The sequence below is a fragment of the Pan troglodytes genome, chromosome X (genome assembly GCF_028858775.2).
Source record: "Pan troglodytes isolate AG18354 chromosome X, NHGRI_mPanTro3-v2.0_pri, whole genome shotgun sequence".
Taxonomy (NCBI): Eukaryota; Metazoa; Chordata; class Mammalia; order Primates; family Hominidae; genus Pan; species Pan troglodytes.
In genome coordinates this window covers 61,711,036-61,722,156 of record NC_072421.2, presented here as the reverse complement: position 1 = coordinate 61,722,156, position 11,121 = coordinate 61,711,036, and the positions used below count along the sequence as shown (strand labels likewise).

Sequence of the window (11,121 nt, the reverse complement as noted above, 5' to 3'; positions counted from 1 at the left end):
CTCTTGTAGGCAACATATAGTTAGTTCTTATATTTTTAATTTTTGTTGGTATATAGTAGGTGTGTATATTTAGGGGATACATAAGATACTTTGATACAGGCATGCAATGCAAGATAATCACATTAGGATAAATGGGATATCCATGCCTTGAAGCATTTATCCTTTATGCTACAAATAATCCAATTATACTCTTTTAGTTATTTTAAAATATACAATTAAATTATTTTTACTGTAGCCATCCTGTTCTGCTAACAAATAATAGATCTTATTCATTCTTTCTAGCTATTTTTTTGTATCCATTACCAAGCCTCACTACCTGCCTCAAATACACCCACTATGATTCCCAGCCCCTGGGAACCATTGTTTCATTCTCTCTCTCCATTTCAATTGTTTTAATTTTTAGCTCCCACAAATAAGTGAGAGCATGAGAAGTGTCTTTCTGTTCCTGGCTTATTTCACTTAATATAATGGCCTCCACTTCCATCCATGTTATTAAAAATGACAAAATCTCATTCTTTTTTGTGGCTGAATAGTACTCCATTGTGTATATGTAGCACATTTAAAAAATCATTTCATCTGTCGATGGACAGTTTGTCTGCTTCCAAATCTTGGCCATTGTGAACCGCTCTGGAACAAACATGGTTGTGCAGATATCCCTTTGATATGTTGATTTATCTTCTTTCGGGTATATACCCAGCAGTGGGATATCTGGACGTATGGTGGGTCTAGTTACAGTTTTTCGAGAAACCTTCAAAGTGTTCTCCATAGTGACTGTATTAATTTACATGTCCACAAAAAGTGTATAAAGATTCCCTTTTCTCCAAATCCTCATCAGAATTTGTTATTGCCTGGCTTCTGGATAAAAGCCATTTTAACTGGAGTGAGATATCTCATTGGAGTTTTGATTTGCATTTCTCTGATGATCAATAATATTGAGCATCTTTTCATATGCCTGTTTGCCGTTTGCATTTCTTCTTTTGAGAAATGCTTATTTCTCATTTTGTCAAGATAGCATGTTATCTTTCGAGAAACGTTTTGCCTATTTTTTAATACAAAAGGATTTATTAAAACACCAGTAAGACACTACTACATCATGACACTGTCACACTAGCACACTAGGCTTTTAACACAAGACTTGCTCTACAATACTGGGAGGAAGGGCATAAAACACAAATTGATTCTGAAACATAGCAATTAAGAAATAAAACAAAGAAAACAAATTTCTTTTAATGGGAACTCAGAATTAAACTTCAGAGGGACCCAAAATCATACTTCCATTCAGGGACTTGATACAAAAATTTAGTTTGAACTGCTATTAGCAGGTGGCAGGAGCCACCTTCAAGTGAATTTTCAAATTGGAAAATACTGCTTCACCACTTGTTGGGGATAAGCTGCAAATGGAATAATTTAGTATGTTTTTTAGCTATTTTGATGATCATCTCCCCTGGATACCTTCCCATAACCACTCTGCTGCTATAATCACAATATCCATAGTAGTTGTTGTAACTAGTGTAGACATATCCTCCATAACCACCATAACCTTGGGTGTTATATCCATAGTTGCCATAGCCTTGATTCCAATAGTTACTATATCGCTGGTTCTAGTTTTGACTGGGGCCACCACCTCTTCCACGAGCTCTTCCTGCAAATCCTCCTCTAGATCCCCACTATTGCTGTTGCTGATATTATTCCTTTGACATGGCTACTTTTAATTCACATTTACCAAGACCAACATTGTAGTATTTCCTTTTCATTATCTTCTTCACTTGTTCTTCTTCCTTAAAGATAATAAAGCTGAATCCAAGCCTCTTATTGGTCTTGTTGTCCATGGGGAGCTCTATGGATTCCACCTCACTGAAACCATCATAGTACTCCCTTATTTTCTCTTCAGGTGTATCTGGAGAAAGGTCTCCAACAAAAATTTTTTTAGATGGCTCTTTTGTTTTCATGACTTTGGCCCTTTTAGGATCAATCACATTCCCATTCAATTTATGTTCTTTTTGATCCATGACCTTATCTGCACTCTCTGATTCTTTAAAAAGCACAAAGCCAAAACTCCTTGATCGCCCTGTGATTGGGTGCACTCTACAGCTTTATCAAAATGGAAAAGTAGTCCTTCAGATCTTTCCTTGTAGTGTCCTATAAACATCTTCCCTTCTTCCCGCCGTGCCGTCGTTGCTTCAGAGTGTCATGGGTAGGAGTTTGAATGGCCTTCATCCTCCTAGTTCTTACTGGCGCCTATCTTCGCCCCCTCCGACTCGGCGCTGTCCCTTTTGGTGCCTCCAGACTCGGTTCAGCCCCCGATCGCGGCTCCGCTTCCCGCCACTGCTGCTGCCTCCTGTGCCGCCGCCGCCACCATAGTTCCCTCCGGCTCGCCCACCAAGCCGCCTACCGCCGCGGTTGCTGCCGCCGCCGCCCTGTCCCAGCTGAACTCCTCCGACATAGTGCTACCGTCTCCGTCACCACCGAGACTACACCCGCGGCATGCTGCAAACCGAAACTAGCAGCAAAGTAATCCCCACCACTGCTGTGAGCCCGCTCTACCTGGCGAAGCACACAAGACAAGGAAGGCGCGCACATGGCCGCAAAGGCTCCTGTGCCTCTCCCTGGCCTTCCCCCTTCGCCTCCCACTCTCGAGCGGCTCACACTCCGCCTCTCTCCGGCTGCACTGAAAAAGAGTAAGCAGGCTGGGCGCGGTGGCTCACGCCTGTAATCCCAACACTTTGGGAGGCCAAGGCGGGAGGATCATAAGGTCGGGAGATCGAGACCATGCTGGCCAACATGGTGAAACTCTGTCTCTACCCAAAATACAAAAATTAGCTGGGCGTGGTGACGCGTGCCTGTAATCCCAGCTACTCTGGAGGCTAAGGCAGGAGAATCGCTTGAACCAGGGAGTCAGAGGTTGCAGTGAGCTGAGATCACGCCACAGCACTCCAGCCTGGTGACAGAGCGAGACTCCGTCTCAAAATAAAAAATAAAAATAAAAAAATAAGCAGCAGTGGCAACAGTTCTTGCCTCCTCCTCACTTTGATGGCGCCCCCGCAGGCCACCTAAAATGCAGTTTTGCCCATTTTTTATTTTATTTTATTTTATTTCTGTTTCGGACAGAGTCTTGCTCTGTGGTCCCGGCAGTGGCGTGATCTTGGCTCACTGCAACCTCTGCCTCCCGGGTTCAAGCCATTTTCCTGCCTCAGCCTCCCGAGTAGCTGGGATTACAGGTGCCCACCACTACGCCTAGCTATTTTTTTGTATTTTTAGTAGAGATGGAGTTTTACCATGTTGGCCAGGCTGGTCTCGAACTCCTGACCTCGTGATTCGCCCACCTCAGCCTCCCATAGTACTGGGATTACAGGCGTGAGCCTCCACGCCTGGCTGTTTAGCCTATTTTTAAATCAGATTGTTCAATTTATTCTTAAGGAGTTGTTTGAGCTCTTTTTGATTTTTCCAAATGTAAGATTATATCATCTGCAAGTAAGAATAATAAGAAGTCTTTCTTTTCGATTTAGATGCCCTTTATTTCTTTCTGATTGCTTTAGTGAGGGCTTCTAGTACTGTGTTGAATAACAGTGGTGAAAGTGGGCATCCTTGTCATGTTTCAGATTTTAGAGGAAAGACTTTCAGTTCTTCTCCATTCAGTATAATACTAGCTGTGGGTCTGTCATACATGGCTCTTATTATGTTTAGGTATGTTTCTTTTATACCCAGTTTTTTAATAGTGGTTAACATGAAGAAGTGTTGAACTTTATCAAATGCTTTTTCAAAATAAATTGAGATGATCATATGGATTTTGCATTTCCTTTTGTTGATATGATGTATTACAATGATTGATTTGTGTATATTGACAAATCCTTGCATCCCTGGGATAAATCTGACTTGGTCATGTTAAATGATTTTTTAATGTATTATTGAATTGGTTTTGCTAGTATTTTCTTGAGCATTTTTGCATCAATATTCATTAGGGATATTGGCCCGTAGGTTTTTGTTCGTTTGTTTGTTTATTTGTTTGTTTGTTTGATATGGAGTTTTGCTCTTGTCACCCAGGCTGGAGTGCAATGTCATGATCTCAGCTCATTGCACCTTCCGCCTCCTGGGTTCAAGCAATTCTTCTGCCTCAGCCTCCCGAGTAGATGGGATTACAGGCACCCGCCACCACGCATGGCTAATTTTTATATTTTTAGTAGAGACAGGGTCTCACCATGTTGGCCAAGCTGGTCTTGAACTCCTAACCTCACGTGATCTGCTCACCTCGGCCTCCCAAAGCGCTGGGATTACAGGCACGCGCCACTGCCCCTGGCCTTCTTTTTGATATGTCTTTGTCTGGTTTTGGTATCAGAATAAAACTACCCTCATAAAAGGAGTTGGAAAGTATTTCTTCCTCCTCTATTTTTCAGATTAGTTTTGTTAGTATTTGTATTAGTTCTTTATGTTTTGTAGAATTTGGCAGTGAAGCCATCAAGTCCTGGGTTTTGCTTTATTGGGAGACTTTACTGTGGCTTCCATTTTATTACTTGTCATTTTTCTGTTCTGGTTTTGGATTTATTCATGGCTCAATCTTGGTAGGTTGTATGTGTCTAGAAATTTATCCATTTCTTCTGGATTTTCCAATTTATTGGCATATAGTTGTTTATAGTAGCCACCATCAATTCTTTGAATTTTTAAATCTCTGCTTATATTTATTTTGATTTCCTCTTTTTTTTCTTAGTTAGCCTGGCTAACAGTTTGTCCATTTGATTTATCTTTTAAAAAGACTAACTTTTCATATTATTTATTTTTGTGTCATTTTTCTTTTCAATTTTATTTCTTTCTTCTCTGATCTTTATTATTTATGTGTTTCTACTAATTTCGGGTTTTGTTTGCTGTTGCTTTTCTAGTTCTTTAAGATGTATTATTAAGTTACTTATTTGAAGTTTTGCTTCATTTTAATATAGGCACTTATAGCTATATTTTCCTCTAAGTAATGCTTTCACTGTGTTCCATAGTATTTGGTATGTTGTGTTTTCTTTATCATTTGTTTCAAGAAATTTTTAAATTTTCTTCTTAATTTGTTCATCGACACACAGGTCATTCATGAGAATCTTGTTTAATTGCAATGTATTTGTATAATTTGCAAAATTCTTCTTGTTATTGATTTCTAGTTTTATTTCATTGTGGTCAGAGAAGATTCTTGATATTTCACTTTTTTGAATGTTTTAAGACTTGTTTTGTGACCTAATGTATGGTCTATCCTTGAGAATAATTTATGTGCTGAGGAGAAGAATGTGGGTTGTGCAGGCCTTCAATGAAATGTTCTATAAATATCTTTTAGGTCTATTTGTTCCATAGTGCAGATTAAGTTAGATATTTCTTTGTTGATTTTTTTTTGTCTAGAGGATCTGTCCAATGCTGCAAATGCGATGTTGAACTCTCCAGCTATTATTGTATTGAAATCTATCTCTCTCTGTTTAATAATATTTGCTTTATATATCTGGTATTCCAGAGTTTGGTGCATATATATTTACAATTGTTGTATCCTGTCTATGAATTGATTCCTTTATCATATAATGACCTTTGTTTCTTATAGGTTTTTATGGAAATTTTTTCTGTCTGATATAAGTATAGCTTCTTCTGCTCTGCTTAAGTTTCCATTGTCATGGAATATCTTTTTACCTATCCTTATTTTTAGTCTATATGTATCTTAATAGGTGGTGTATTTCTTGTAGGCAATGGATCATTGGGTCTTGTATTTTTTTTTAATCCTTTCAGCCACTGTATGTATTTTAATTAGAGTTTAGTTTATTTACATTCAGTGTTATTATTGATAAGTGGGAAATTACTCCTGCCCATTTCTTATTTGTTTTCTGGTTGTTTTGTGGTCTTCTCTTCCTTTTCTTCTTTCCTATCTTTTTTACAGTGAAGGAGATTTTCTCTAGTTATATGATTGAATTTCTTGCATCTTAGTTTTTGGTGTATCTGTTGTATGTTTTTTATTTGAAGTTACCATGAGGCTTTCTAATGCTGTCTTATAACCCATTATTGTAAATGATGACAACTTAACACTGATTGCATAAACAAACACACACAAGGAAAACAAATAAAAACTCCACACTTTCATTGCATCTTACTTTTTTTATCTTTTTATTGTTTCTCTTTATGTCTTCTTGTACTTTCTATGTATTGAAATGTTGTAGTTATTATTTTTGATTTAGTCTTTCTACTTATAAGTGTAGTTTACTCACCACAAATACAGTGTTATATTAGCCTGTGTTTTTCTGGGTGCTTTCTATTACCAGTGACTTTTGCATCTTAAGATGATTTCTTGTTGCTCATTAAAATGCTTTACTTCCAGACTGAATGACTCCCTTTAACATTTATTGTAAGATAGGTCTCATGTTGATGAAATTCCTCAGCTTTTGTTTGGGAAAGTCTTTATTTCTCCTTCACACATGGAGGATATTTTAACTGAATATATTATTCTAAGGTAAAAGTATTTTTTTTTTCCTTTAGCACTTTCAACATGTCATGCCACTCTAGCCTGGCCTGTAAAGCTTTTACTGAAACATCTGCTGCCAGATGCATTGGAGCTCCATTGTATGTTATCTATTTTTTTTTCTTTTTTTCTCGTGTTGCTTTTAGGATCCTTTATTTATCCTTGTTATTTGGGATTGATTATTAAATGCCTTGAGGTAATCTTCTTTGGATTAAATCTGCTTGGTGTTTTATAACCTTCTTATACTTGAATGTTGATATATTTCTCTAGGTTTGGGAAATTCTCTGATATACCCCTTTGAATAAACTTTCTACCCCTATGCCTTTGTCTACCTACTCTTTAAAGGCAGCACCCCTTAGATTTGACCTTTTGAGATTATTTTGTAGATCTTTTTGGTGTTGCTTTATTGCTTGTAGTCTTTTTATTGTTTCCTCAGTGTATTATCACATAACCTGTCTTCAGTCTCATTCTTTATTCTGCTTGATCTAGTCTGCTAATAAGTGACTCTGATGCATTCTTCAGTATGAGGCTTGCAGTTTTTAACTCTAGAATTTATACTTGTCTTTTAAATTATTTCAATCTCTTCATTAAATTTATCTGACAGAATTTTAAATTCTTTCTCTGTGTTATCTTCAGTTTATTTGAAGCTCCTCAAAGCAGCTATTATGAATTCTTTCTGAAAGATCCCATATCTCTGTTCCTTCAGGTTTGGTCCCTGGTGACTTATTTAGTTCATTTGGTGAGGTCATGTTTTCTGGAATGGTCTTGAAGCTTGGGGTTGTTCACTGGTGTTTGGGCATTGAAGAGTTATGTATTTATTGCAGTCTTCACAGTCTGGACTTGCTTGTGCCCATCTTTCTTGAAAAGATTTTCTAGATATTCAAAGTGACTTGTGCCCCAAGCCCAGTGACGCTGTGGTTCTTGCAGTCTCTTAGAGGTACCACTTTGGTAGTCTTGGATAAGATCTGAAAGAATTCTCTGGATTTCCAAGAAGAGACTCTTGTTCTCTTCCTTTACTTTCTCCCAAACAAACTGAGCCACTCTCTCTATGTTGACTCACCTGGAGCTGTGGATGGAGTGATGCAGGCACCACTTTGGCCACCACCAATGGGACTGCAATGGGTCAGAACTTAAGCAGTATAACACTTGGTCTCACACAAGGCCTGCTGTAACCACTACCTGGCTACCACCTATGTTCATTCAAGTCCCTCGCTCTGTACAATCAGCAGATGGTGAAGCCAACCATGTTTGTGTTCTTCCCTTCAGAGCACCAAGTTCCGCCAGGCCTCTGGTGGATCCAGAGATCTTGTCTGAGAGCCAGGGATTGGAATCACAAACCTTAGAAATCTACTTCCTGGTCTATTCTACTGAAGCTAAGCTTGAAGCTCAAATTACAAGTCAACGTCCTTATTGTTTTTCTTTCCCTTTTCTAAAGGCTGAGAAGTATCTCCCAGTGGCCACTACCATCATTGCTTCCTGGGGAATTCTGCCTGACCACCTCCAATGTCCACTTAAAGCCCAAGGGCTCTTCAGTCAGTTTGTGGTGAATGCTGCCAGGCCTGAGACTCACCCTTCAGGGCATTGGGCTCCCCTCTGACCCAGGACAGGTCCAGAAATGCTGTCCAAAAGCCTAGGCCTGAAGCTGGGGACCCCAAGAGCTTGCTTGGTGCTCTACCTCACTGTGGCTGAGCTGATACCGAAGGTGCCAAAGTCCCCTTTACTTTTACCTCTGCTTTTCTCAAGCAGAAGGAGTCTCTCACTGTAGCCACCACTGCTGGGAATGTTCTGGGTCTCACCTGAAGCCAACACATCTCAGAGTCTCACCCATGGCCCATGACATGTGACCTGGGTATTGCTGTTATCTATTCAGGGCCCAGAGACCCATTAATCAGCAGGTGATAAATTCTATCAGGACTGGCATCATCCCTTAAAAGGAACTATGTTCTCTTCTGGCCCAGGATGTGTCAAGAAATGTTGTTCAGGAGCTAGGCTGTCACAGTTCTGCCTGGGGCCCTATCTTATTATGGCTGAGCTAGTATACAAGATGCAGCAAGAAGTCCTCTTACTTTTCCCACTTCTCTCCTCAAGTAGAAGGAAGGTGTTACTTTTGTTGCTGTGAGCTACGCTGCCTGGGATTGAGGGAGAGGTGGTAAAAACACTTTCTTAGCTGCTCTGCCTGTGTCTCCCTAAGTTATGTGCTGCTTTAGTCCTTTGTTTCTAAGCCCAGTCCAGCAATAGGACTTGCTTTGGAATTGCAGTTCTTTTCTCCTAGACTGCCTTTCACGTTTACCTAGTATCCCAGAGCATCTCGATGCCAACTGCTGGGATGGATGATTTCTCTCTGTCATGGGCTGGTTCAAATGCTACCCCCATGAGTGGGCACCTGCTGAGCCCAGCACTGCTTTCTCTCTACTTTACAGGGCAGCACAGAGTTCAATTCCAAGTTCCTCTGTTGCTGTGCTCTCCTTCCCCCGCATGGAGAGATTCTCTCTGGGCCACATGGCTGCTCCTGGGGGGTGGCAGATGGTGACATTAGTGATTCAAGACTATCTCTTCTACCCTCTTCAGTGCCTCTTTCAGTCATGTAAACTTAAAACCAGGTACTGCAATTGGTCACCTGATTTTTGGTACTTATGGCGGTGCTTTTTTGTGTGTAGCTAGTTGTAAAGATTGGTTTTCCTGCTGCAGGGGACAATTAGTGGAGGCTTCTATTTGGCCATCTTGCTCTGCCCTTAGATCCTATTTATTTTTAACCCATTCAGCCAGTCTGTCTTTTGCTTGGACAATCTAATCTATTTACATTCAAAGTCATCATCAATAGTTAAGAACTTATTACTGCAGTTTTTGGTTTTCTGGCTGTTTTATGCCTCCTTTTTTTCTTCCTTTCTTGTTGTCTGCTGTTGTGATTTAATCATTTTCTGTATTTCTAAGCTTTGATCCCTTTCTCTTCATTATTTGTATATCTGCTGTATTTTTTGTTTTATGGTTACCATGGGGTTTACATAAAACATCATATAATTTATTTTAATCTAATAACAACTTCTGTCACATACAAAAACTCTAGACTTTTACCATCCTTCCCCAAATTTACATTATTGATGTACAATTTTCATCTTTTTCTATTGTTTATCCCTTAACAACTTATTATGGCCTTATTTATTTTGACCATTTTGACTTTTAACATTCATACTAGAGATATATATGATTTACATACCACCATTACAGTATTTGTGTATTCTGGGTTTGACTACATATTTACCTCCACCAGTGAGTCTTATATGTTCATATTTATTTATGATAGTAATTATTGAGCTTTTGTTTCTACTTGAAGAATTCTCTTAAACATTTTTTTGCAAGGCAGGCCTGGTGGTAACAAATTATCTCAGCTTCTGCTTGTCTATGAAAGACTTTATTTTTCCTTCATTTCGGAAGGACAGCTTTGCTGGAAAAAGTATCCTTCGATGCACTTTTAATCTTTCATCACATTATATATATCATCCCATTCTCTCCTTGTCTACAAGGTTTCTGTGAAGAATATCCCAATGGTCTAATGGACATTTCCTTATATGTGATTTGATACTATTCTCTTGCTACTTTTTAAGATTCTTTCTTTTTTTTTTTTTTTTTTTTTTTGACATAGTATTACTGTGTCACCCAGGCTGTAGTGCAGTGGCACAATCATGGCTCACTGCAGCCTCAACATCCTAGGCTCAAGTGATCCTCCTACCTCAGCCTTCTGAATAGCTGGGACTACACAAGTGTTCTGCCATGCCCAACTTTTTTTTTTTTTTGTATTTTTTGTAAAGATGGGATTTCACCATGTTTCCAAGGCTAGTCCTGAACTCCTGGACTCAAGCGATTTTCCAGTCTCAGCCTCTCAAAGTACTGGAATTATAGGCACAAGCTACTATGCCTAGCCTTGTCTTTGAGTTTAAAAAAAAAACTTATTTTAGGTTCAGGGGTACATGTACTGGTTTGTCATATAGGTAAATCGCATGTCATGGGTGTTTGGTGTATAGATTATTTCATCACCCAGGTAATGGTGATGGTAAGTATAGTACCCAATAGGCAGTTTTTCAATCCTTTCCCTCCTCCCACCGTCCAGCCTCTGATAGGCCTCAGTGTGTGTTGTTCCCTTCTTTGTGCCCATGTGTACTCAATATTTTAGCTCCTACTTATAAGTAAACACATGCAGTATTTGGTTTTCTGTTCTTGCATTAGTTCACTTAGGATAATGGCCTCCAACTCCATCTGTGTTATTGCAAAGGACATAATCTCACTCTTTTTGATGGTTGCATAGTATTCCATGGTATGTATGTACCACATTTTCTTTATCCAGCCTGCCACTGATAAGCATTTAGGTTGATTTTATGTCTTTGCTATTGTGAATAGTGCTGCAATAAAGTATGTGTGTGTGTGTCTTTATGGTAGAATGATTTCTATTCCTTTGGGTATATACCCAATAATTGGATTGTGGGGCTGAATGGTAATTGTGTTTTAAGTTCTTTGAGAAATCGCCATACTGCTTTCTACAATGACTGAACTAATTTACATTCCCACCATCAGTGTATAAGCATTTCCTTTTCTTCACAGCCTCACCAGCATCTGTTATGTTCTTAATTTTTAATAATAGCCATTCTGACTGGTGTGAGATG

At 39.1% G+C, this 11,121-nt stretch overlaps 1 pseudogene; it reads right to left on the bottom strand.

The window, feature by feature from the left end:
- Positions 1-1,117: 1,117 nt before the first annotated feature.
- LOC744488 (heterogeneous nuclear ribonucleoprotein D0-like) lies at positions 1,118-2,443 on the bottom strand (annotated as a pseudogene).
- Between the last annotated feature and the right edge of the window lie 8,678 nt (positions 2,444-11,121).